Source organism: Bos indicus, chromosome 5 (genome assembly GCF_029378745.1).
Source record: "Bos indicus isolate NIAB-ARS_2022 breed Sahiwal x Tharparkar chromosome 5, NIAB-ARS_B.indTharparkar_mat_pri_1.0, whole genome shotgun sequence".
NCBI classification, from domain to species: Eukaryota; Metazoa; Chordata; class Mammalia; order Artiodactyla; family Bovidae; genus Bos; species Bos indicus.
In genome coordinates, this window is record NC_091764.1 from 63,681,782 (window position 1) to 63,709,479 (window position 27,698).

The window sequence follows — 27,698 nt, forward strand, 5'->3', positions numbered from 1 at the left end:
AAAAACAATTTTCTGTGAATTAATAATATTGCTTATCTTCTAAAATAGATGTGCACTGATAAAATAATTAGCTAAAAGATAGCACTAGAAAGCAACACAATGAACTCCTCATAAGTGGAAATGCTTAGTTACTGATAAAATTATGTATAAAAGACACTGTACAATGACTACACCAGGTGACTGTAAGCTCCACGAGAGCTAGAATTTTTCTCATTCACATTCTATCCCCAGAATCTAATATAACTCCTGCCACATAATGGGTCTTCAGTAAATACTAATTGATCAGCTGAACAGTCTCGAACATCATTTTAAACAAGTCTAAGTACCAGTTAGGAAAAGGAAAAGGATAATGCTTTTTAAAGATGTAAATTACTTTACTTCTCTGTCTTCCTTATTATTGTTTACTGCTTTGAATATCAAAAGTGAAAAAAGTGAGATTCAAGGAGATTGTAATGAGTCTATGAAGAAAGTCTCTAGCTTAAACCTTGTTGTTTAGTCACCAAATTATATTCAGCTCTTTTGCGACCCCTTGGACTGTAGCCCACCAGGCTTCTCTGTCCATGGGATTTTCCAGGCAAGAATACTGGAATGGGTTGCCATTTCCTTCTCCAAGGGATCTTCCTGACTAGGGATTGAACCTGCATCTTCTACATTGACAGATGGATTTTTACCATTGAACCACCAGGAAAGCCCCAGCTTAAACCCTAGTTCATCTCAAAATTAAATTAATCCAAACAATCTATTTTTCATGGATTTGGTTAGGCTGGACTTTATAAAGAATTACGAGGATTTTAAAAGTCTTGAAAACAACTTTGAAATTTAACCACACAGGATGAATTAGTAAGTTAAATATACATTTATTAAAGAAATATTAAAAATATAAAGAAATGGAAAAAATATCACATGAAAACCAGCAGGCTCAAATAACTAATAGTAACATTTTGGTGTATATTCTCCCAGATGGCTTCCATGTGTGTGGACATGTGGGTGTGTGTAAAGGAAAGACAAACTATTTTAAACAATAATGAAGTATACCCTCTTCATCTTCCTAAGGGAGTGTCATTATTTCTCATTGGCATAGAAGTCTGTAGTACACACATGGCCTCCTTATGGAGAGTGAGAGCCCCAAGGGAAGGAGATAGTTTTAGCAAAGCTGGACTTTTGTAACCAAATATTTCATATTGCCAAAAAGAAGCAGGGTATTCAACAGAATACCTGACAAGTATCTCTTGAAAGAGGATATATGACATTATAAAATGATAGAATAAATTCACATGTGTCCATGTTTAAAAGATAGAACATGACCACTGAGACCTGCCCCTCCCATCCTATGTTCTCCTTTCTATTCCCACCCCTTCCCTCGGCAACTGGCGTTAAATCTTGTTCTGAACTTTGTGTTTATAATTCCCTGCATTGTTGTGAAAATGTATCTATATAAGTGAGTATTACCACACATTCATTTACACATTCTCCTGACAACAGACTTTTAAACATTTCCCAGATGTTTTGTTATTAAGAAAAGAAAGGAGGGCATTGCGTTTTCCCACCCCAAGTAGGATAAAGGTCCAAGAGATTTTTGTAAAATTTACATAAAGATATTATATATATACACAAATGTATGTAATGTTTTCTGATTTGATATTTTCCTTTAATAATGTATTCTGAACAAGTTTCAAGGACAAGTATATGACTACATAATGAATTTAAGTCCCAGTATACACATGATCATAACTCAGTCAATCTTAGCATACTGAAATTTTAATGTTTTTCTTTTAAGGGAGCATTATTGTGCATGTATCCCTGTTTACATGCTCAACCACATATTTGAACCATATATACGCTTATATAATTGAATCTGTTTGTGGGTTTTCTAATTATTCTATATATCAGTCTATTCTAGCACCACAATCCTACTGTCTGGCTCTTTGCAACCCCATGGACTACAGCCCACCATGCTCCTCTGTCCATGGAATTCTCCTGGCAAGAATACTGGAGTGCGTAGCCATTCCCTTCTCCAGGGGATCTTCCTGACCCAGGGATTGAACCCAGGTCTCCCGCATTGTAGGCAGATTCTTTACCATCTGAGACACCAAGGAAGCCCTTGATTAAACTACCTGGAAGGATATGTCTCTCTGCATATTCATCCTTATCAAAGCATTTATGATTATCCTCATGTCTATTTTTCAAAAAAGTTCTTTAAACATTTTTGTCAATTTCTCCTCAAATCATTGCCTCTCCTTTGCTTCCTATCAGTAAACAGTACTTCCATACACCAGTCACTTAAACAACTTGGGGACAATTCTTCATTCTCACTCTTCTTCAGCATCATGCCCAGTCATTCCCTAAGTCCCATATTCAACATTGAATTCTGTACCTCAAACACATTCATTTCTCTCTACCCCGCTAAAACCTTGGTCTGGGTCACCATTATTTGTTACTTGAACTGCTAGAACACTTCCAAACTGGTCTCCTTGCCTCTAGCCCTGCTCCTCTCACAATTAATTCACTTTCAAACACTACCATGTTACTAATAGAAAGTCAGGTCAAAATAAATTCATTTCATTTCATCATAACTTTATCTGATGAAAGAATCATAAAATGTTCTAGTCATAGTACATATTGATTCTTTTTAAATATTTAATATGGTCTTTCATAATATCTTAGAATTTCTATGCTGAATGATTACATTCAATGCATTAATTATCCAGAGAATAAACTCATTAAAATAACAAGATCTGGAAGAATGAACTAAAGGGGAAATATAATCCCATTAATGTAAGATGATGGTGCTAATAACTAAAGACCTGCTTGTCTAGCACCTAAAAATGTGCCACCTGCATAGTAGGACTCTATGAATGCATGCTAAAAAAGAAATACATAAAATAGCTATCATTTCAGTTAGTATTTCAAGGCCTGATTCCTTGACTAGATTAAAGAACTACAGAGGCAAGTGCTGAGTTCCAGGTCGCTTCAGTTGTGTCCAACTCTTTGCAATCCCATGGACTGTAGCCTGCCAGGTTCCTCTGTCCATAGGAATCTCCAGGCAAGAATACTGAAGTGGGTTGCCATGCCCTTCTCCAGGGGATCTTCCCGACCCAGGGATCAAACCTGTGTCTCTTACATCTTTTGCATTGGCAGGCAGGTTCTTTACCACTAGCGCCACCTGCTGCTGCTGCTGCTGCTGCTGCTGCTGCTGCTAAGTCACTTCAGTCGTGTCCAACTCTGTGCGACCCCAGAGAAGGCAGCTCCTCCGTCCCTGGGATTCTCCAGGCAAGAACACTGGAGTGGGTTGCCATTTCCATCTCCAATGCATGAAAGTGAAAAGTGAAAGTGAAGTCGCTCAGTCTTGTCTGACTCCTAGCGACCCCATGGACTGCAGCCTACCAGGCTCCTCCGTCCATGGGATTTTCCAGGCAAGAGTACTGGAGTGGGGTGCCATTGTCTTCTCCGAGCGCCACCTGGGAAGCTCAAAAATGAAAGTGTAGCCTGCCAGGCTCCTCTGTCTATGGAATTCTCCAGGCAAAAATCTGGAGTGGATAGCCTTTCCGTTCTCCAGGGGATCTTCCCAACCCAGATATCAGATCCAGGTCTCCCACACTGCAGGAGGATTCTTTACCTTCTGAGCCACCAGGGAAGCCAGTAAAGACCACAGCAAAACATTTTTTTCATGTAGTATGCACTTACTAAATATTTGTTGAATTAATGAAATCTGAAACTGTTGTTGTTTAGTCACTAGGTCCTGTCGACTCTTTTGTGACCTGTGGACTGTAGCCCACCAGGCTCCTCTGTCCATGGGATTTCCCAGGCAAGAATACTGGAGTGAGTTGCCATATCCTCCAGGAGAATCTTTCTGGTCCAGGGAAAAAACCAACATCTCTTGCATTGGCAGGTGGATTCTTTACCACTGAGCCACCAGGGAAACCTTCTGTGGCTTTAGGACTGTACTGTCCTAGATGGCAGCCACCTACAACTGTTTAGATTTAAATTAATGAAATACAATTTGAATTTAGCTCCTTGCTTTCATTTCAGGGGCTCAGTGGCTGCATGGTGGCTCCCACGTTCGACCATGCAGACTTGGCACTTTTACGGCTGCAGAAGCATCTATTGGACTGCACGTGTCTGGCTCCAGAGAGGTGTCTGCCCCCAGAAGGGTGTCTGCTGACCTTGACAACAGGAGAGTCACAGGGAGCTTTCCAAATCCCAGTGCCCAGGCTGCACCCTCAGCCATTTCATCACAACCTCTGGGGATGCAGCCTAGCCCTCTCACAGGTGGCAGGGTCGTTTGGAGAGTTGTCAAAGCAGACATGGTCAGGCCCTACTCTTAAAGAACTTCAGATTCAGTAATCAAGGGCGGGATGCAAGAATGTGCATTTCCAACTTGCTGCAAGGGAGCTCTCTTCATTTATTAAAATTTGTTGAATTAATGAAATCTGAAATAATATCATTCAAAAACGATCACAGATTCAAACCACTGTAAGAAGAATAGCAAATTACTCTTTATGAAGTTTTTACAGTCTGAAAAGTAAATAACGTTTCATTAGTCAGATGATTATCATTTAGCTCTCATAACAGCCCCCCTCTCAAGAGTCTTCTCCAACACCACAGTTCAAAACCATTGATTTTTTGGTGCTCAGCTTTCTTTATAGTCCAACTCTCACATCCATACATGACTATTGGAAAAACCATAGCCTTGACTAGATGGACCTTTGTCGGCAAAGTAATGTCTCTGCTTTTTAATATGCTATGTAGGTTGGTCATAGCTTTTCTTCCAAGGAGTAAATGTCTTTTAATTTCATAGCTGCAGTCACCATCTGCAGTGATTTTGGAGCCCTACAAAAATAAAGTCAGCCACTGTTTCCCCATCTATTTGCCATGAAATGATGGGATCAGATGCCATGATCTTAGTTTTCTGAATGTTGAGTTTTAAGCCAACTTTTTCACTCTCCTCTTTCACTTTCATCAAGAGGCTCTTTAGCTCTTCTTCGCTTTCTGCCATAAGGTTGGTGTTATCTGCAAATCTGAGGTTATTGATATTTCTCCTGGCAATCTTTATTTCAGCTTGTGCTTCTTCCAGCCCAGCATTTTTCATGATGTACTCTGCATATAAGTCAAATAAGCAGGGTACAATATACAGCCTTGATATACTCCTTTTCTTAGTTGGAACCAGTCTGTTGTTCCACATCCAGTTCTAACTGTTACTTCCTGACCTGCATAAAGATTTCTCAAGAGGCAGATCAGGTGGTCTGGTATTCCCATCTCTTTCAGAATTTTCCACAGTTTGTTGTGATCCACACAGTCAAAGGCTTTGGCATAGTCAATAAAGGAGAAATAGATGTTTTTCTGGAACTCTCTTGCTTTTTCCATGATCCAGCAGATGTTGGAAATTTGATCTCTGGTTCCTCTGCCTTTTCTAAAACCAGCCTGAACATCTGGAAGTTCACGGTTCACGTATTGTTGAAACCTGGCTTGGAGAATTTTGAGCATTACTTTACTAGCATGTGAGATGAGTGCAATTGTGCAGTAGTTTGAACATTCTTTGGGACTGCCTTTCTTTGGGATTGGATTTATTTTATGGGCTGAAGAATTGGTGCTTTTGAACTGTGGTGTTGGAGAAGACTCTTGAGAGTCCCTTGGACTGCAAAGAGATCTAACTGGTTCATCCTAAAGGAAATCAGTCCTGAATATTCATTGGAAGGACTAATGCTGAAGCTGAAACTCCAATACTTTGGCCACCTGATGTGAAGAACTGACTCATTTGAAAAGACCCTGATGCTGGGAAAGACTGAAGGTGGGAGGAAAAGGGGATGACAGAGGATGAGATTGTTGGATGGCATCACTGACTCAATGGACATGAGTTTGAGTAAACTCTGGGAGTTGGTGATGGACAGGGAGGCCTGGCGTGCTGCAGTCCGTGGGGTCACAAAGAGTTGGACACGACTGAGCAACTGAACTGAACTGAACAGCCCTCCCAGTGTTACTATGATCCCCATTCAGAAACTAAGGCTTGGAATTATTAGCTGTCCAATATTAACTAACATCTGGTTAATGGAAGTTTTAGGGCTACAACCTAGGTCTTATATCAGTAACTATAGTGTTCGTACTATGGCATCACAGATAAAAGGACTATGACAAGATCTTTATTGCCAGAACTAAAGGAAAGAGGAAACTGCTCATTGTTAGGTTATACCTAACCCTGCCACCTCTTAGCCTTTGCAAGCTATTTCCTTACTGTGGGAAGTTTGGATTTTGCTATACAGGTTTATTGCCAAAGCACTCTTTATGGTAAATCCTGGAAATGGACCAAAGAGATTTAAAGAATTGAGGTCCAACAGTTGGTGACTCACTTTTCAAGGTTCCATTGTACCCAGCCTAGCAGAATTTGGCTCCAGTTTAGTTAGCAGCTTTTGCTTTTTTCTTGATATTTTGCCTCTATCTTTATTCAAATGCCTGGTTCCTGAATCCCAGACTTATTTCTGAGCTTGAATTTTTATAATGGTAGCATGCCTAAGACTGTGTTCTCTGCCTTGGTCTTTGCTAGCCCTTTTCTGAGGTCTGAGGGACTACTGGTTTGTCCCAAAATTCTAAACACATCTCTAAGGCCCTATACTGCCTAACTTCACAGTTCCTGAATGACCAGCGTTAATGGTTAGACTTACTTAGTCAGTTTTACTGTACCTGTTATAGTTAGTTGTGCAATGCGTGGACCAAATAGTGCTTCTTTTAAAATATGTATACTGAGAGCACCAAGTAAGTTAATATTACGCTTCCCCAAGAAAAATAAACAATAGTAATATACTTTCACTTTCTGTTTGCACTGTGTTCCTATAAAAGTTGAAGATCATGAGGGGTGGGCTCAGTCTAACAAGTCAAAGTTTATTGGTGATTAAATATGAAGTCCTATAGTTTAGTAAAGAAATGAGTTTTAAAAATTCAGGATGTGGGCATATAGATTAGCAATACCATGAAAAAAGAAACAGGAGTTACAGCTGAAAGTGTGAGTCAGAGTGTAATGTATCAGCTAAAGACATAATGTGACACTGGCTGATTTAATACAAGAATGATATTTAAACTAGAGACTATGACAGTCCTCCCTTCTTCTGTGCTAATTAGAATTGGGAATAATCTGGTTTAGGAATTTTGTAAAAGACAGGCTAACTGTATGATATTAACCATCCTTTGTAAAGGAGTGAAGATGAAAGTGAAAGTCACTCAGTTGTGTCTGACTCTTTGCCACCCCATGGATTACACAGTTGACGGAATTCTCCAGGCCAGAATACAGGAGTGGGTAGCCTTTCCCTTCTCCAGGCAATCTTCCCAACCCAGGGATCAAACCCAGGTCTCCTGCATTGTGGGCAGATTCTTTATCAGCTAAGCCACAAGGGAAGCCCAAGAATACTGGAGTGGTTAGCCTATCCCTTCTCTAGGGGATCTTCCCAATCCAGGAACCCAACCGGGGTCTCCTGCATTGCAGGTGATTCTTTACCAACTAAGCTCTGAGGGAAGTTCTTGCAAAGGAGGACAAGATTTTATTCATCAAAAGGGCTGAAGGATACTTGGCCTCTGACTTATGAAAAACCTTAGCAATGATCAGGGATCCACGTATGGGCATAGTCATTTCTTAATAATATCAATGATGTAGGTTTTTTTTTTTTTAAATCAGAAATAAAGTGATCTAGAGGCTTTTCTAGACAATTTTGACAAGATACCTCTTGAACTTACCTCCTAAATACAGCTCTTTCTTAAGCACATACGGGAAAGCAAAGCAGCTTAACCAGCACTGCAGCAAACCACACCTGGCACACTCAGCTTGGTGCAGGGGCTGACGTTTGAGGAGATACAAAGACCACAGGAACTACTTTCTCTGCACATGGATAAGGAAAGTGCTGAGTATCAAACTCATGTAATATGGGGAAAGATTAAAGGAGAAAAGATAGGAAAAACACATTTCACAAGTACTTGAAAAACAGAAGAATCACTATAATTGTCAGAAAGAGTGCAGATAGAGAGATGGTAACAAGGAGACAGGTTTCAGCTCAAGGTGAGCATTCGCTTGGCAAGTAGCAGGTTGTCTACCACTGACTTTAAATTTAGCCTGATTGATACAGGCATCTCTTGAGAACAGAAGATGGTGGTTTGACTTAGACAAGTTTGAAGACTTTAGTAAATAAGACAATGGAAATAGAAGTACTATGTTGGTACTATGATACAAGATACCTGCATGTATTCACTGCTTCCTGAATTATTTTTCTCATAAAGGGAAAAATAATACTAATGCAAGGGAGTGTGGTATTATAGCTCTTTCAAAGTTAGAGATGACTCACAATTCTAAATGACTCAAAGTAGGTGAAAGCTATTGGATACAGTTTTACTGCTCTGATGTGTCCTGCAGTATCAAGAGAAGTATCCCCTACAGACTTACAGTGACTTTACAATGAGGAAGATAACAACATAAATACACAATAATAAGAAAATAAGAGACTTTGAGTGGGAGAAGAGGATGAAGACATTGTAAGACAATAATGTCCTAACTTTCCCAAAACCTGTGAATATATTACGTCCCATGCAAAAGGAGCTTTCTTAAGAATCTTGAGATGGAGAGGTCATCGTGGATTATCCAAGTGGCCCAGTATCACAACGCTCGTTATATGTGAAAGAGGGAAGGAGAGTTGGTGTTGGATTGATGCAATGTAAAAGACTTGACTGGCCATTGCTGGTTTTCAAGGTATAAAGGCAGCCATGAGCCAAGGAATGAGCACAGCTCATAGAAGATAGTCTGGTAAGAAAACAGATTCTCCTCTAGAGTCTCCAGAAAGGAATGCAGCCCTATCAAAACCTGGGATTTAGCCCAGAGGGACATTCTTTAGACTTCCAGAAATGCAAATATTAATAATAAGGCTCTAGAACTTCCCTGGTGGCTCAGACGGTAAAGCATCTGCCTATAATGCACGAGACCTGGGTTCATTCCCTGGGTTGGGAAGAGCTCCTGGAGAAGGAAATGGCACCCCATTCCAGTATTCTTGCCTGGAAAATCCCATGAATGGAGGAGCCTGATAGGCTATAGTCCATAGGGTCACAAAGAGTCAGACATGACTTAGTGACTTCACTTCACTTCAGTGGAAAAGAACATGCCTGCGAATGCAGGAGACATAAGAGATGCGGGTTCAATCTCTGGGTCCAGAAGATCCCTTGGAGGAGGGCATAGCAATCCACTCCAGTATTCTTGCCTGGAGAATCCTGTGGATTCTGGCTGGCTATAGTCCATAGAGTCACGTAGCATCAGAGATGACTGAAGTGACTTAAGACACACACAATAATAAAGTTATGGTTTTTTAAGCTGCTAAACTTGTGATTACTAGTTACTGAAACAACTAAAAACTAATATAGTAACACTAGCAGAAAGTAACATAGATAGAGAAGCAATAGAAATTATTAAGGACTGAGAGAGGAACATTAAAATTGGACTCCAATGGAAAAAATACATCTTTTTATGACTCAATATCTTAAAGATAGTAATTCTTTCACTCTCATTTAAATTTAATGTGAGTTTAAGTATTAAATTTAATGCAGTAGTATGGAATGGTTTCCTTCCCACATCTTTTGGATCTTGACAAATGATCCTAAAGTGCATTTAGAAAAATAAATCTCTGACAATAGTTAGGTATTAATTTGAAAAGAGAAAAATAATGGAGGGGGTGGAGATCAACATTTATCAGATACTTAAGTAAATTATAAATGGTTCTGGTATAATAATTGAAAGGCAATAAAACAGAAGAGAGAACTTAAAAGAACAAAGATTCAATGCTTGTGCAAATTTATTGTATTATGGTATTTCAAATCAGTAGTAAAACAATGGATTATATAATAATTGCCAAAAAGATAACTGGCCAGTCATTTGAAAGAATTAATAAAACTGTATTAATACTCCATTCCTTAAATAAAATAAATTGCAGCTAAATATTTAAATAATAAGTAAATATACTTGCAAAATAATCTTAAAATAAGAATGTTCTTTGATCAGAAGCCATAACCAGACACATATTCAGAGGTGTAGAGAAAAAGGTTGATAAATTTGAGTACCTACAAACATGAAACTTTCATAAAGCCACTAAAATACAAAATCAAAATTAAGAAATGTAACAGAATTGGGAAAATTCTTTGATATGTGTGACAAAGATCTAATATCTTTATTATATAAAGAGAATTACAGATTGGGATTAAAGAGATCATCAACCTAAGGAGAAAAGTCAGCAAAGGATAGGTGCAATTCATGATAAATAGCTAGAAATTTCTTCTATAAAAAGCTGTTTGATCTCATTTATAATTAAATATATGTAAGTTAAAGTAACACATGATCCACCTTTCCTGATCAAATTGCTATAGCTATAACACAGTGTTAGTGAGGGTTTGGAAAAATGGGTATACTATACAGTCTTATTTGAAGTGTGAATTGATATAAATATCTTTCTGGCTAATTTATCAATTGTTCAGTTCAGTTCAGTTGCTCAGTCATGTCTTGACTCTTTGCGACCCATTAGACTGCAGCACGCCAGGCCCCCTATCCATCACCAACTTCCAGAGTTTACTCAAACTCATGTCCATTGAGTCAGTGATGCCATCTAACCATCTCATCCTCTGTCATCCCCTTCTCCTCCAGTCTTTAATCTTTCACAGCATCAGGATCTTTTCAAATGAGTCAGTTCTTCACATCAAGTGGTCAAAGTATTGGAGTTTCAGCTTCAACATCAGTCCTTCCAGAGAAAATTCAGGACTGATTTCCTTTAGGATGGACTGGTTGGATCTCCTTGCAGTCCAAGGGACTCTCAAGAGTCTTCTCCAACACCACAGTTCAAAAGTATCAATTCTTCAACACTCAGCTTTCTTTATAGTCCAACTCTCACATCCATACATGACTACTGGAAAAATCATAGCCTTGACTAGATGAGCCTTTGTTAAAGTAATGCTTCTGCTTTTTAATATGCTGTCTAGGTTGGTCATAGCTTTCCTTCCAAGGAGTAAGTGTCTTTTAATTTCATGGCTGCAGTCACCATCTGCAGCCCAAGAAAATAAAATCTCTCACTGTTTTAGAGCTCAAGAAAATAAAATCTCTTACTGTTTCCAGTGTTTCCCCATATATTTACCATGAAGTGATGGGACCAGATGCCATGATCTTAGGTTTTTGAATGTTGAGTTTTAAGTCAACTTTTTCACTCTTTTCTTTCACTTTCATCAAGAGGCTCTTTAGTTCTTTGCTTTCTGCCATAAGGGTGGTGTCATCTGCATATCTGAGGTTACTGATATTTCTCCCAGCAATCGTGATTCCAGCTTGTGCTTTATCTAGTCCAGCATTTCACATGATATACTCTGCATATAAATTAAGTAAGCAGGGTGACAATATACAGCCTTGATGTACTCCTTTCCCAATCTGGAGCCAGTCTATTGTTCCATGTCTGGTTCTAACTGTTGCTTCTTGACCTGCATACAGATTTCTCAGGAGGCAAGTAAAATGGTCTGGTGTTCTGATCTCTTTAAGAATTTTCCACAGTTTGTTGTGATCCACCCAGTCAAAGGGTTTGACATAGTCAATAAAGCAGAAGTAGATGTTTTCCTGGAACTCTCTTGCTTTTTCAATGATCCAGCAGATGTTGGCAATTTGATCTCTGGTTCCTCTGCCTTTTCTAAAACCAGCTTGAACATCTGGAAGTTCACGGTTCATGTACTATTGAAGCCTGGTTTGGAGAATTTTGAGCATTACTTTGCTAGCGTGTGAGATGAATGCAATTGTGTGGTAGTTTGAACATCCTTTGACATTGTCTTTCTTTGGGATTGCAATGAACACTGACCCCTTTCAGTCCTGTGGTCACTGCTGAGTTTTCCAAATTTCCTATCTCATAGTGCAGTACTTTCACAGCATCATCTTTTAGGATTTGAAATAGCACAACTGGAATTCCATCACCTCCACTAGCTTTGTTCAAAGTGATGCTTCCTAAGGCCCACTTGACTTCACATTCCAGGATGTCTGGCTCTAAGTGAGTGATCACACTATCATGATTATCTGGGTCATGAAGATCTTTTTTGTATAGTTCTTCTGTGTATTCTTGCCACCTCTTCTTAACATCTTCTGCTTCTGTTAGGTCCTTGCCATTTCTGCCTTTTACTGTTCCCATCTTTGCACGAAATGTTCCCTTGGGATCTCTAATTTTCTTGAAGAGGTCTCTAGTCTTTCTATTTTCTTATTTTTCTCTATTGCTTTGCATTGATCACTGAGGAAGGCCTTCTTATAGCTCCTTGTTATTTTTTGGAAATCTGTATTCAGATGGGTATATCTTTCCTTTCCTCCTTTGCCTTTAGCTTCACTTCTTTTCTCAGATATTTATAAGGCCTCCCCAGGAAGACAAGTCAAAGCTATGATTTTTTTCCGGTAGTCACGTATGGATGTTAAAGTTGGACCATAAAGAAGGCTGAGCACCGAAGAATTAATGCTTTTGAATTGTGGTGTTAGAAAAGACTTGAGAGTCCCTTGGACTTCAAGGAAGTCAAACTACTCAATCCTAAAGGAAATCAGTTGAATATTCATTGGAAGGACTGCGGCTGAAGCTGAAGCTCTAATACTTTGGTCACTTGATGAGAAGAGCCGACTCATTAGAAAAGACCCTGATGCTGGGAAAGATTGAAGGTGGGAGGAGAAGGGGTAAACAGAGGATGAGATGGTTGGATGGCATCACTGACTCAATGGACATGAGTTTGATCAAATTCTGGGAGATGATGAAGGACAGGGAAGACTGGCATGGTGTAGTCCATGGGGTTGCAAAGAATCGGACACGACTGAGCAGCAACAACAACCATCCATCAGGAATAATGCAAGACTGCATGTTTCTCTGATAACCAACAAAAAAATGTTACAGCTTAGCTGGGAAGTTCTGATTCATCTGCTGTGTTGGCTAGACATTACACCTTCAAATTTCCATTTATTTTAGTCTTTACAAAACTGTCTTAATGGAAAAAATTTCAATTCCCTGGAAGACTGTAAAAAGGAACCTGAAACAGTTCTTTGCCCAAAAAGAAAAAAAAATCTGTGTAAGATGGAATTATGAAGTTGCCCAGAAAATGGCAGAAGGTAACAGTGAATATGTTGTTCAATGAAATTTGTGATGAAAATGAAAAATATGTCTTTTATGTTTACTTAAAAACCAAAGTAACTTTTGGGCCAATCCAATACATACATAAAAGTATTCACAACTAGGTACAGAGAGCAAGGAGATAAACCTATTAGAAAAATAACTGAGACTTAATGAGAAGACAAAGGGCATCACCAAGTTTATAAGAACAAACTGCTAGACTGATGTTAAAGTTATAAAGTCATATGTTCAGTTTGATAGGTCTGGTAATGGTGAAGAGTCTGGGGTAACTACTATAAGTAGTTTTGGGGTCTTTATTCCTGATGTTAGTGAATGTGTGACTTAAAGGGCCAACGGCAAGGCAGTCAAAATAAGAAAATATATCACATACTGCTCCTAGGACATTCATCCAGTCACCTAGGTTCAAACTCTTGGAGACATTATTCTTTCTCCTGTTCTGTCATGCTTACTATTACCATAAAGAAGCAGTTACCAACTTTTATAAAATTTGCATTTCATAATAACTCCTAAACCCAGTATTACTTTTCTATTTTCATAATCACCAAACTAGTTCAAACTTCAACTCATCCTTCTGTTACTTGAATACCAGTCTCCCATCTCTAAGTCCATTCCATTTTTACACAAAGGGTTCCTACCATTTTGAATGATAAAGCATGTTTTTCAAAGTAACAATTTTTTACAAATTCCTATAATGTAATATTAGAATTAATTTAGAAATTTAGGGAGTGTAATAAATAACATTTTCATCCTCTGCCCAAATTACAGATAGGAGTCTAGAGGTTGACAAATCTTTTCTGCAAAGGGCCAGAGAATAAATATTTTAGGTTTTCAGGCCATATGATTTCTGTTGCAACCACTCAAAGCTGCTGTTGTAGCAGTAAAGAGACACACACATGTAAAGATGTAAACAGAGGAGCCTCGCCAGATTTGGCCTGCGTGGGTCAGATCTGGCTCAGAGCCTGCAGTTAGCCAAACCATGGATTAAAAACTCAGGCAAATGGATTAAAATGTCAACACTGGTGAGTAACAGAGCAGATACTAGAGAACATGGCTTAGGTACCAAGCAATATAGGCTTTTTACTAGTACATCACAGAATTAGACAGACTTAGCCTCAGGTCTCCCAAGCCTGGACAGATAGGATCCTTACTACTAAGCTCAACTACACATACTCTTTGCAGATGAGAAGATCAAAAAGACAATTAGTGATACACACTCAGTTCCTGTTCCCAAATTTACATATCATATTAACTCTCTTGAGGAATGAGTAGGAGCAGAGAGAAACCCAGTTAAACTGATCAGTGTCTCTCCACATGAAAAAATGAAGCACATAAAAAGAATCCTGCATTCTCTGCCCAACTCCAGTAGATAAGTTATACTTTTAGAATTTGTTGTCTGAAACAAATACATGAGCAAAAAGTGACAATAAATTTCTACTTTATTAATCATAGCAAAACATATACATTTGAAAATGATAAAAATGGATATGGATATATAGGACCCATGATTTATATAATCTACAAACAAGCTTCTCAGGTGGCGCTAGTGGTAAAGAATCCACCTGTCAATGCAGGAGAATAAGAGATATGAGTTCAATCCCTGGGTCAGGAAGATCCCCTGGAGAAGGGCATGGCAACCCCACTCCAGTATTCTTGCCTGGAAAATCCCCATGGACAGAGGACTCTGGGGGGCTACAGTCCAGAGGGTCGCAAAGAGTTGGACATGACTGAAGCAACTTAGCCAGCCTGTTAGTCACAGACAAGCTTTGTGCCTGTATGAAATTGCAGGCACTTTATAGTACCTCCACAGAGTGGTCAAGTTTGCGATCTATAGCTTCATGTTGTTGTTTAGTCACTAAGTCACGTCTGACTCTTTGAGACCCCTTGGACTGTAGCCCACCAGGCTCCTCTGTCCATGGGATTTTCCAGGCAAGAATACTAGAGTGAGTTGCCATTTCCTTCTCCAGGGAATCTTCCTGACCCAGAGATCGAACCCACATCTCCTGCTTTGGCAGGCAGATCCTTTACCACTAAGCCACCAAGGAAACCCCCTATAGCTTCATATCATCCCTAAAAATAGGTGTTATAGCTCCAGACTGTAGCCTTATTAGAGGACAACAGTAATCATCCAGTAAATATTTGTTGAATAAAAATATGAATTTTATAATAGCTGTTTTACTTCCTAAGGATTCTAATGCCTCCCCAAGGATACCCTTCTGTTGGAAGCATGGAGTCTTAACCACTGGATCACCAGGGAAGTCTCTGTAATTTAATGTTTTGAAAAATCTGGAAGAACATAAACACTGATGAATAACATAATTATTTAAAATATTGTTGAAGAAGACTATGGTACAAGGGCAACATGAGAATATGTACTACTATCTCCCTTATTAGATGTACATACAGAAGTGAACAACTCAATGAAAAACGTTTGTAGGTTAGGGAAGAGTTCAGAAATCTGACTTTGATCCCACACAGGAATTGACATTTCTCAATTACAGAGATTAAAGCAATCATCTCATTGATAGTCATTTCATTTTTATTGCCTTTTTCTCCTCAAGAGCTATGGGAAAATAAAAAAGGAAAATCGTTTGAAAAACAATAATGAATGCACATGCTGACCAAAAAAGAAAAGCATTGTGTTCTAAGAAATGAGAAATTTGAACCCAAGACTCTTTCACTTATAAAAGATACATTATTAAAACATTCTATTAATACACATTCAAGACTGTGAACCTATCATTTCTACACACAGTAATTAAATCTCAATTTTTTTGTACTAACAAAACAGTAGATTTTTTACATCTGCTTTGCCAGAGAATTACATGTTAGAAAAGTAAGTTAACACAATAAAATCTTGGAATATCTTTAGAATTTAAAAAACAAAAAACTTTCCTTTTCTTCTCTTTTTTCTAAATTAATGTGATTTAGGAAGCCTCGTAATACTATTTAGCTTTTGATGGTATTAGACCCTGTTTTTAAAATACAACACAACTATTAATTTACTTTTTATGATCACATGCCTGGTACAAGAAGTTTAAGAAGAAACTGTTAGTTAAATAAGATGTCAAAATAAAAATTTGCCACACATCTGCTTTTTCATCATCCTCATTAACATTACTCTACCATCATCTTTACAAAGCAGAGCAGCAATATTTATATCTTTTGAAACTCATTTATTCCCTTCTTTCACAGATTCAGTCTACCACCAAATCCTATGACTGATCTACCCTTGTGTTTCTATGTCAATAGCTGCCATGTTAAGACATATTAAGACATGCCTTGGCATCACACATGTACATTCTTGTCACTGCCACTAAACTCATCTCCTTTCTTGTACAGCTTCACTTCTTTTCACTCTACATAAAATCATTAAAATAATCTTCAAACATCATTATTCTCACATTACTCATGGTCAATGAACTCAAGTACCTTCCAAATAGTTTTACTCAGAATAAAACTTTTTAGTTTAGCCTTTAGCTTACCCATCTTATCTACTTTGTTTCACCTATCAGTAAACTCCTTGCCAGTACTCTGCTTTATCTGAGTTTATCTGCTTATTGGTTCAACTTAACATTAAATTTAAACATGACTCAATCTTTGGCTCTTCTAAAGGCCAGGAAGAAGCACTTCTAGAAGAAATAAATGTCTCTTAAAAGCAAAAAGAATATTCACAAAAAATGTTAAAAATAAATTTTCAGAGAAATCTGGAAATTAACCAAAATGTACAGCAATTTGTGTAGAATTTAATCCACATTTGAAGGAAAAAATTAATCTACATATCCAAAACATTCAACAAACTTCATGAAAGATAAATTTAAAGAGATCTACACATAGACACATAGTCAAAGTATGAATAACAAAGACAGACTCATGAGACATCAACTAGAGAAAAATGACTCATCTTGTAGAAGGGATCCACAGTAAGATTAATAGCTAACTTTTCAGAAATCATGGAGTCCAGAGGCAATGAGTTGAAACACTCAAAATGCTGGAAGAAAAAAAATGTCAACCAAGAATTCTATATTCGGCAAAACTATACTTCAGAAAATCAAGATAAATTAAGACATTTCCAGATAAACAAAAATTTAGAGAAGTGTAGTAGCTGTGTCTTAAAAAAAAAAAAAAAAAAGGAAAGAAATGTGTCCATGTATGTGCTAGGTCACTTCAGTCATGTCCAACTCTTTGTGACCCCATGGACTATATAGCACACCAGGCTCCTCTATCCCTGGGATTCTCCAGTCAAGAATACTGAAGTGAGTTGGCATGCTCTCCTCCAGGAGATCTCCCCAACTCAGGAATTGAACCTACATCTCTTATGTCTCCTGTATTGGCAGAATACTAAAAGACTTTCAACCCAAAATAGAAGAACACTACAGGGTAACTCAAGTCCACATGAAGAAATAAAGAGCATAGGTAAAGTAGCTACATAGGTAAATATGAAACAAAATATGAATGTATTTTTATTTTTAACTCTTTTCACCTCATATTTGATTTAAAAACAACTGCATAAAACAATAATTATAAATGTGGGTTGATTGTTTATAATGTAAAAATATGTAATGAAATGTAGAGTTGTATGAAAATAACGCAAAAGGGGATAAGAAATGAAATGATACTGAAGCAAAGTTTTCAAAAACTATTGAGATTATGTTGGTATTCATTCAAAATAGATTGTTTTAAGTCATGAATGTGAAGTCAAGTAGGCCTTACAAAGCATCACTACAAACAAAGCTAGTGGAGGTGATGGAATTCCAGTTGAACTATTTCAAATCCTAAAAGTGGATGCTGTGAAAGTGCTACACTCAATATGTCAGCAAATTTGGAAAACTCAGCAGTGGCCACAGGACTGGAAAAGGTCAGTTTTCATTCCAATCCCAAAGAAAGGCAATGCCAAAGAATGCGCAAATGACCGCACAATTTCATTCCTCTCACATGCTAGTAAAGTAATGTTCAAAATTCTCCAAGCCAGGCTTCAACAATACATGAACCGTGAACTTCCAGATGTTCAAGCTGGTTTTATAAAAGGCAGAGGAACCAGAGATCAAATTGTCGACATCCCATGGATCATCGAGAAAGCAAGAGAGTTCCAGAAAAACATCTATTTCTCCTTTATTGACTATGCCAAAGCCTTTGACTGTGTGGATCACAATAAACTGGAAAATTCTGAAAAAGATGGGAATATCAGACCACTTGACCTGACTCTTGAGAAATCTGTATGCAGGTCAGGAAGCAACAGTTAGAACTGGACATGGAACAACAGACTGGTTCCAAATAGGAAAAGGAGTATGTCAAGGCTGTATATTGTCATCCTGCTTATTTAATTTATATGCAGAGTACATCATGAGAAACACTGGGTTGAAGGAAGCACAAGCTAGAATCAAGATTGCTGGGAGAAATATCAATAACCTCAGATATGCAGATGACACCACTCTTATGGCAGAAAGTGAAGAAGAACTAAAGAGCCTCTTGGTGAAAGTGAAAGAGGAGAGTGAAAAAGTTGGCTTAAAACTCAACATTCAGAAAACTAAGATCATGGTATCCAGTCCCATCATCATGGTAAATAGATGGGAAAACAATGGAAACAGTGGCTGACTTTATTTTTGGGGATTTCAAAATCACTGCAGATGGTGACTGCAGCCATGAAATTAAAAGACGCTTACTCCTTGGAAGATGGCGGAGGAATAGGACAGGGAGAACACTTTCTCCCCCACAAATTCATTAAAAGAACATTTAAATGCCGAGTAAATTCCACAAAACAACTTCTGAATGCTGGCAGAGGACATCAGGCACCCAGAAAAGCAACCCATTGTCTTCGAAAGGAGTGGAGAAACTTTTCATCTTTAACCTAGATGTTTTATCAATGGTGCTGTATAGAAGGAGAAGTTTTGAGACTACTGTAAAAATAAGACCAATAACTGGAAGCGGGAGGCTTAAGTCCAAATCCTGACTCCAGGGAACATTAATTGACAGGAGCTCATCAAATGCCTCCACACCTACACTGAAACCAAGCACCACACAAGGGCCAAAAAGTTCCAGGGCAAGACATACCAAGCAAATTCTCCAGCAACACAGGAACACAGCCCTAAGCTCCAAGATACAGGCTGCCCAAAGTCACCCCAAAACCATAGACATCTCATAACTCATTACTGGACACTTCATTGCACTCCAGAGAGAAGAAATACAGCTCCACCCACCAGAACACTGACACAAGCTTCCCTAACCAAGAAACCTTGACAAGCCACCTGTACAAACCCACACACAGTGAGGAAACGCCACAATAAAGAGAACTCCACAAACTGCCAGAATACAGAAAGGACACCCCAAACTCAGCAATTTAAACAAGATGAAGAGACAGAGGAATACCCAGCAGGTAAAGGAACAGGATAAATGCCCACCAAACCAAACCAAAGAGGAAGAGATAGGGAATCTACCTAATAAAGAATTCCAAATAATGATAGTGAAATTGATTCAAAAATCTTGAAATCAAAATGGAATCACAGATAAATAGCCTGGAGACAAGGATTGAGAAGATGCAAGAAAGGTTTAACAAGGACCTAGAAGAAATAAAAAAGAGTCAATATATAATGAATAATGCAATAAATGCGATCAAAAGCACTCTGGAGGCAACAAATAGTAAAATAACAGGGGCAGAAGATAGGATTAGTGAATTAGAAGATAGAATGGTAGAAATAAATGAATAAGAGAGGAAAAAGGAAAAATGAATTAAAAGAAAAGAGGACAATCTCAGAGATCTCCAGGACAATATTAATCGCTACAACATTCAAATCATAGGGGTCCAAGAAGAAGAAGACAAAAAGAAAGACCATGAGAAAATACTTGAGGAGATAATAGTTGAAAACTTCCCTAAAATGGGGAAGGAAATAATCACCCAAGTCCAAGAAACCTAGAGAGTCCCAAACAGGATAAACCCAAGGTGAAACATCCCAAGACACATATTAATCAAATTAACAAAGATCAAACACAAAGAACAAATATTAAAAGCAGCAAGGGAAAAACAACAAATAACACACAAGGCAATTTCCATAAGGATAACAGCTGATCTTTCAATAGAAACTCTCCAAGCCAGGAGGGAATGGCAAGACGTACTTAAAGTGATGAAAGAAAATAACCTACAGCCCAGATTATTGTACCCAGCAAGGATTTCATTCAAATATGAAGGAGAAATCAAAAGCTTTACAGACAAGCAAAAGCTGAGAGAATTCAGCACCACCAAACCAGCTCTCCAACAAATACTAAAGGATATTCTCTAGACAGGAAACACAAAAACGGTGTATAAATTCAAACCCAAAACAATAAAGTAAATGGCAACGGGATCATACTTATCAATAATTACCTTAAACATAAATGGGTTGAATGCCCCAACCAAAAGACAAAGACTGGCTGAATGGATACAAAAACAAGACCCCTACATATGTTGTCTACAAGAGACCCACCTCAAAACAGGGGACACATGCAGACTGAAAGTGAAGAGCTGGAAAACAATTTTCCATGCAAATAGGGACCAAAAGAAAGCAGGAGTAGCAATACTCATATCAGATAAAATAGGCTTCAAAATAAAGGCTGTGAAAAGAGACAAAGAAGGTCACTACATAATGATCAAAGGATCAATCCAAGAAGAAGATACAATTATAAATATATATGCACCCAACATGGGAGCACCGCAATATGTAAGACAAATACTAACAAGTATGAAAGGAGAAATTAACAATAACACAATAATAGTGGGAGACTTTAATAACCCACTCACACCTATGGATAGATCAACTAAACAGAAAATTAACAAGGAAACACAAACTTTAAACGATACAATAGACCAGTTAGACCTAATTGATATCTATAGGACATTTCATCCCAAAACAATGAATTTCACCTTTTTCTCAAGCACACATGGAACCTTCTCCAGGATAGATCACATCCTGGGCCATAAATCTAGCCTTGGTAAATTCAAAAAAATAGAAATCATTCCAAGCATCTTTTCTGACCACAATGGAGTAAGATTAGATGTCAATTACAGGAGAAAAACTATTAAAAATGCCAACATATGGAGTCTGAACAACACGCGGCTGAGTAACCAACAAATCACAGAAGAAATCAGAAAAGAAATCAAAATTTGCATTGAAACTAATGAAAATGAAAACACAACAACCCAAAACCTGTGGGACACTGTAAAAGCAGTCCTAAGGGGAAAGTTCATAGCAATACAGGCACACCTCAAGAAACAAGAAAAAAGTCAAATAAATAACCTAACTCTACACCTAAACCAACTAGAAAAGGAAGAAATGAAGAACCCCAGGGTTAGTAGAAGGAAAGAAATCTTAAAAACTAGGGCAGAAATAAATGCAAAAGAAACAAAAGAGACCATAGCAAAAATCAACAAAACCAAAAGCTGGTTCTTTGAAAGGATAAATAAAATTGACAAACCATTAGCCAGACTCATCAAGAAACAAAGGGAGAAAAATCAAATCAATAAAATTAGAAATGAAAATGGAGAGATCACAACAGACAACACAGAAATACAAAGGACCATAAGAGACTACTATCACAATTATGTAAAGTTTAAAAATAAAATAAAATTTAAAAATAAATAAATAAATAAATAAAAAGAGAGACTACTATCAGCAATTATATGCCAATAAAATGGACAACGTGGAAGAAATGGACAAATTCTTAGAAAAGTACAACCTTCCAAAACTGGACCAGGAAGAAATAGAAAATCTTAACAGACCCATCACAAGCATGGAAATTGAAACTGTAATCAGAAATCTTCCAGCAAACAAAAGCCCAGGTCCAGACGGCTTCACAGCTGAATTCTACCAAAAATTTAGAGAAGAGCTAACACCTATCCTGCTCAAACTCTTCCATAAAATTGCAGAGGAAGGTAAACTTCCAAACTCATTCTATGAGGCCACCATCACCCCAATACCAAAACCTGACAAAGATGCCACAAAAAAAGAAAATTACAGGCCAATATCACTGATGAACATAGATGCAAAAATCCTTAATAAAATTCTAGCAATCAGAATCCAACAACACATTAAAAAGATCATACACCATGACCAAGTGGGCTTTATCCCAGGGATGCAAGGATTCTTCAATATCCGCAAATCAATCAATGTAATACACCACATTAACAAATTGAAAAATAAAAACCATATGATTATCTCAATAGATGCAGAGAAAGCCTTTGACAAAATTCAATATCCATTTATGATAAGAACTCTCCAGAAAGCAGGAATAAAAGGAACATACCTCAACATCATAAAAGCTATATATGACAAACCCACAGCAAACATTATCCTCAATGGTGAAAAATTGAAAGCATTTCCTCTAAAGTCAGGAACAAGACAAGGGTGCCCACTTTCACCATTACTATTCAACATAGTTTTGGAAGTTTTGGCCACAGCAATCAGAGCAGAAAAAGAAATAAAAGGAATCCAAATTGGAAAAGAAGAAGTAAAACTCTCACTATTTGCAGATGACATGAACCTCTACATAGAAAACCCTAAAGACTCCACCAGAAAATTACTAGAACTAATCAATGACTATAGCAAAGTTGCAGGATATAAAATCAACACACAGAAATCCCTTGCATTCCTATACACTAATAATGAGAAAATAGAAAGAGAAATTAAGGAAACAACTCCATTCACCATTGCAATGAAAAGAATAAAACACTTAGGAATATATCTACCTAAAGAAACTAAAGACCTATATATAGAAAACTATAAAACACTGGTGAAAGAAATCAAAGAGGACACTAATAGATGGAGAAATATACCATGTTCATGGATTGGAAGAATCAATATAGTGAAAATGAGTATACTATCCAAAGCAATTTATATATTCAATGCAATCCCTATCAAGCTACCAACGGTATTCGTCACAGAGCTAGAACAAATAATTTCACAATTTGTATGGAAATACAAAAACCCTCGAATAGCTAAAGCTATCTTGAGAAAGAAGAATGGAACTGGAGGAATCAACCTGCCTGACTTCAGGCTCTACTACAAAGCCACATTCATCAAGACAGTATGGTACTGGCACAAAGACAGAAATATAGATCAATGGAACAAAATAGAAAGCCCAGAGATAAATCCACGCACATATTGACACCTTACTTTGACAAAGGAGGCAAGAATATACAATGGATTAAAGACAATATCTTTAACAAGTGGTGCTTGGAAAACTGGTCAACCACTTGTAAAAGAATGAAACTAAACCACTTTCTAACACCATACACAAAAATAAACTCAAAATGGATCAAAGATCTAAACGTAAGACCAGAAACTATAAAACTCCTAGAGGAGAACATAGGCAAAACACTCTCTGACATACATCACAGTAGGATCCTCTATGACCCACCTCCCAGAATATTGGAAATAAAAGCAAAAATAAACAAATGGGACCTAATTAAACTTAAAAGCTTCTGCACAACAAAGGAAACTATAAGCAATGTGAAAAGACAGCCTTCAGAATGGGAGAAAATAATAGCAAATGAAGTAACAGACAAACAACTAATCTCAAAAATATACAAGCAACTCCTAGAGCTCAACTCCAGAAAAATAAATGACCCAATCAAAAAATGGGCCAAAGAACTAAATAGACATTTCTCCAAAGAAGACATAGAGATGGCTAACAAACACATGAAAAGATGCTCAACATCACTCATTATCAGAGAAATGCAAATCAAAACCACTATGAGGTACCATTTCACACCAGTCAGAATGGCTGTGATCCAAAAGTCTACAAGCAATAAATGCTGGAGAGGGTGTGGAGAAAAGGGAACCCTCTTACACTGTTGGTGGGAATGCAAAGTAGTACAGCCACTATGGAGAACAGTGTGGAGATTCCTTAAAAAACTGGAAATAGAACTGCCTTATGAACCAACAGTCCCACTGCTGGGCATACACACTGAGGAAACCAGAATTGAAAGAGACACGTGTACCCCAATGTTCATCGCAGCACTGTTTATAATAGCCGGGATATGGAAGCAACCTAGATGTCCATCAGCAGATGAATGGATAAGAAAGCTGTGGTACATATACAGAATGGAGTATTACTCAGCCATTAAAAAGAATACATTTGAATCAGTTCTAATGTGGATGAAACTGGAGCCTATTATACAGAGTGAAGTAAGCCAGAAAGAAAAACACCAATACAGTATACTAAAGCATATATATGGAATTTAGAAAGATGGTAACAATAACCCTGAATACGAGACAGCAGAAGAGACACTGATGTATAGAACAGCCTTTTGGACTCTGTGGGAGAGGGAGAGGGTGGGATGATTTGGGAGAATGGCATTGAAATATGTATAATATCATATATGAAAAGAGTCGCCAGTCCAGGTTCGACGCATGATACTGGATGCTTGGCGCTGGTGTACTGGGACGACCCAGAGGGATGGTATGGGGAGGGAGGAGGGAGGAGGGTTCAGGATGGGGAACACATGTATACCTGTGGCAGATTCATTTTGATATATGGCAAACCAATACAATATTGTAAAGTTAAATAAAATAAAATTAAAAACAACTTTTAAAAAAATAAATAAAAAATAAATGAAAATAAAAGGCGCTTACTCCTTGGAAGGAAAGTTAAGACCAACCTAGACAGCATATTAAAAAGCAGAGACATTACTTTGTCAACAAAGGTCCGTCCAGTCAAGGCTATGGTTTTTCCAGTAGTCATATATGGATGTGAGAGTAGGAGTATAAAGAAAGCTGAGCACCGAAAAATTGATGATTTTGAACTGTGGTGTTGGAGAAGACTCTTGAGAGTCCCTTGGACTGCAAGGAGGTCCAACCAGTTCATTCTAAAGGAGATCAGTCCTGGGTGTTCATTGCAAGGACTGATGGATGTTGAAGCTGAAACTCCAATACTCTGGCCACCTGATGTGTAGAGCTGACTCATTTGAAAAGACCATGATGCTGGGAAAGATTGAGGGCAGGAGGAGAAGGGGACGACAGAGGATGAGATGGTTGGATGGCATCATCGACTCAATGGACATGAGTTTGGGTAGGCTCCGGGAGTTGGTGATGGACAGGCAGGCCTGGTGTGCTGCAGTTCATGGGATCACAAAGAGTCAGACAGAACTGAGTGACTGAACTGAACTGATTAATTATAATGACCCAATAAGAAAATAGCAACAATAACAAAAATAATGCAAGGAGCTCCGAGGGAATTAAAACAGTAAACTAGAAAATATATCTTTAACACAAAGGATAGGTGTAAATGAGAAAAAGAAAGAGAAGAGAAAGTATATAATACACAGAAAACAAATAATAAAATGCTTCCATTTTATTAAGGAGATTAAGTCCTACTTTATTGGTAATTATATTAATTGTAAGTGTACACAACACTCCAAACCAAAAGCAATGATTGGCAGGATAGTTTTTGTTTGTTTGTTTTTTAATAATCCAGTTACATAGCATCTACAAGAGGCATGCTTTATCTTCCAGGGTACTAGTATATTTAACGTAAAAAGATAGAAAAGGATATACCATAAGAACAATAACCCAAAGAAAAAGAAAGTGACTATGCTAACACTGAACAAAAGAAGCTTTAAGACAGAAATTGTTACTAGAGATTTAAAATAGAACATTTTATATATTTATAAAGCTAAACGGGTCAATCCATTAGGAGAACAAAACATATAAACACACATGCACTTAAGAGAATCCTAAAACACATGAGACAAAAACCGACAGAATTGAAGGGGAAAATACACAATTCAACAATAACAATCAGTGCGTTGAATATTCCACTTTTAATAATGAATAGAACAATTAGGCAGAAGATCAAGCAGCAAAAAGAAGACTTGAACAGCACCATAAGTCAGCTGGATCTAACAGCCATCTAGCTATAGGGCATTCCACCAAATGCACAGTATTCTTATGTGAACATGGAACATTCTCCAGAATAAACTTCATGTTAGACCACAAAATAAGTACAAATAAATTTTAAAGAAATGAAGTCATACAAAATATATTCTCTGACCACAAAATAATAAAATTAGAAATTAATAAAAGAAGGAACTTGGGAGAAGTGGCATGTGTTGATGGATGAGGCCATGGCAACGGGACCTAGAGATAAAAGCTAATGAGATTCAGGGAGAATTAGAAGCAAGATAAAAGTAAAGATTCTGAGCATGAACCCAGACAACTACATCTGTGAAACCAAGTTGGACTTACAGAGAGTACCAAGAAACCACGAGCCTACTTTACATCATTTTGAGGTCCCACAGGAATATGTAAGAGCTTTAAATGCTACCAAACTGGAACGGGTATTTGCAAAACCATTCCTTGCTTCCCTGGATGGTCACTGAGATAGTCAGTTGCTGGGCAAAGCATCCAGAGAGTCTGGCTAATGTCCTTTCTGGGGCATGTGATGGAGATAGGTTAAAATTTGGAACTTCGCTAAATGAAAATATATTCGTACAATACAAGCACATAAAGGTCTTTTTGTACGAGGAATACGTACTCACTTTTGTGGGACTTTGTTTTTATACTGTTGATGATGACAAAACTGCCAAGCAATGGAAAATGGATGGACCAAGCTATGGAGAAGAGGAGGAACCATTGCCTACAATATTAGGAAAGATAGCATATACAAGAATTGATCATCACTGGAAAAAAGCTGTTTTGCCACATGTGGACAGCAAATAGACCCTTGGGATGAACAAATAACCAATCCTATATGTTCAATGACTTGAGGATTTGACAGTATAAGCAGTGTTAAATTTAACCCAATTGAGACATTTCTCTTGGGAAGTTGTTCTTCTGACAGGAATATAGCACTGTATGATATGAGGCAAGCTACTCCTCTGAAAAAGGTCATCTTAGATATGAGAACAAATACAACTTGCTGGAACCCTGTGGAAGCTTTAGTTTTTACTGCAGCAAAGATTACAACTTATATACTTTTTATATGCATGCACTGCACATTCTTATAATGGTACATATGCATCATGTGTCTGCAGTACTTGATGTGGGTTACTCACCCACTGGGAAAGAGTTTGTGTCTGCTAGTTTGACAAATCTATTCGAATCTTTCCTGTGGACAAAAGTAGAAGCAAGGAAGTCTATCACACAAAGAGAATGCAACACGTTATCTGTGTGAAATGGACTTCTGACAGCAAGTACATTATGTGTGGATCTGATGAAATTAACATTCATCCGTGGAAAGCTAATGCTTCTGAGAAGTTAGGTGCTTACATCATGAGAGAAAGCAGCCACAGATTATAACCAGAAGTTAAAGGAGAAACTTCAACATCATCCTCACATAAAACGTATCTCTCATCACCAATATCTACCAAAATCTGTCTCCAGCCAGATTCAGGAGCAGCACATCATGAAAGAAGCTCGTTGACGAACTGAATTGTATCAAACGCAGCAAGCCTGGATCTGTGCAGACTGTGTCAGACAAGAATAAATACCTAGTGGCGGTTCTGAGATAATATTTGGTGTTCCTATTGATACTAATATATAATTATTGGTTGTGTTCTGAATTGTGAACTCTATTAATAAAAGTACTGCTGCTAGT

At 37.7% G+C, this 27,698-nt stretch overlaps 1 protein-coding gene and 1 pseudogene across 11 annotated transcripts in view; one reads left to right on the top strand and one right to left on the bottom strand.

Annotated features, from left to right (window-relative positions):
• Positions 1 to 27,698, bottom strand: part of ANKS1B (ankyrin repeat and sterile alpha motif domain containing 1B) — a 1,154,742-nt gene that overhangs the window by 767,271 nt on the left and 359,773 nt on the right. The window lies entirely within an intron of this gene.
• Positions 164 to 27,612, top strand: LOC109558290 (DDB1- and CUL4-associated factor 13-like; annotated as a pseudogene).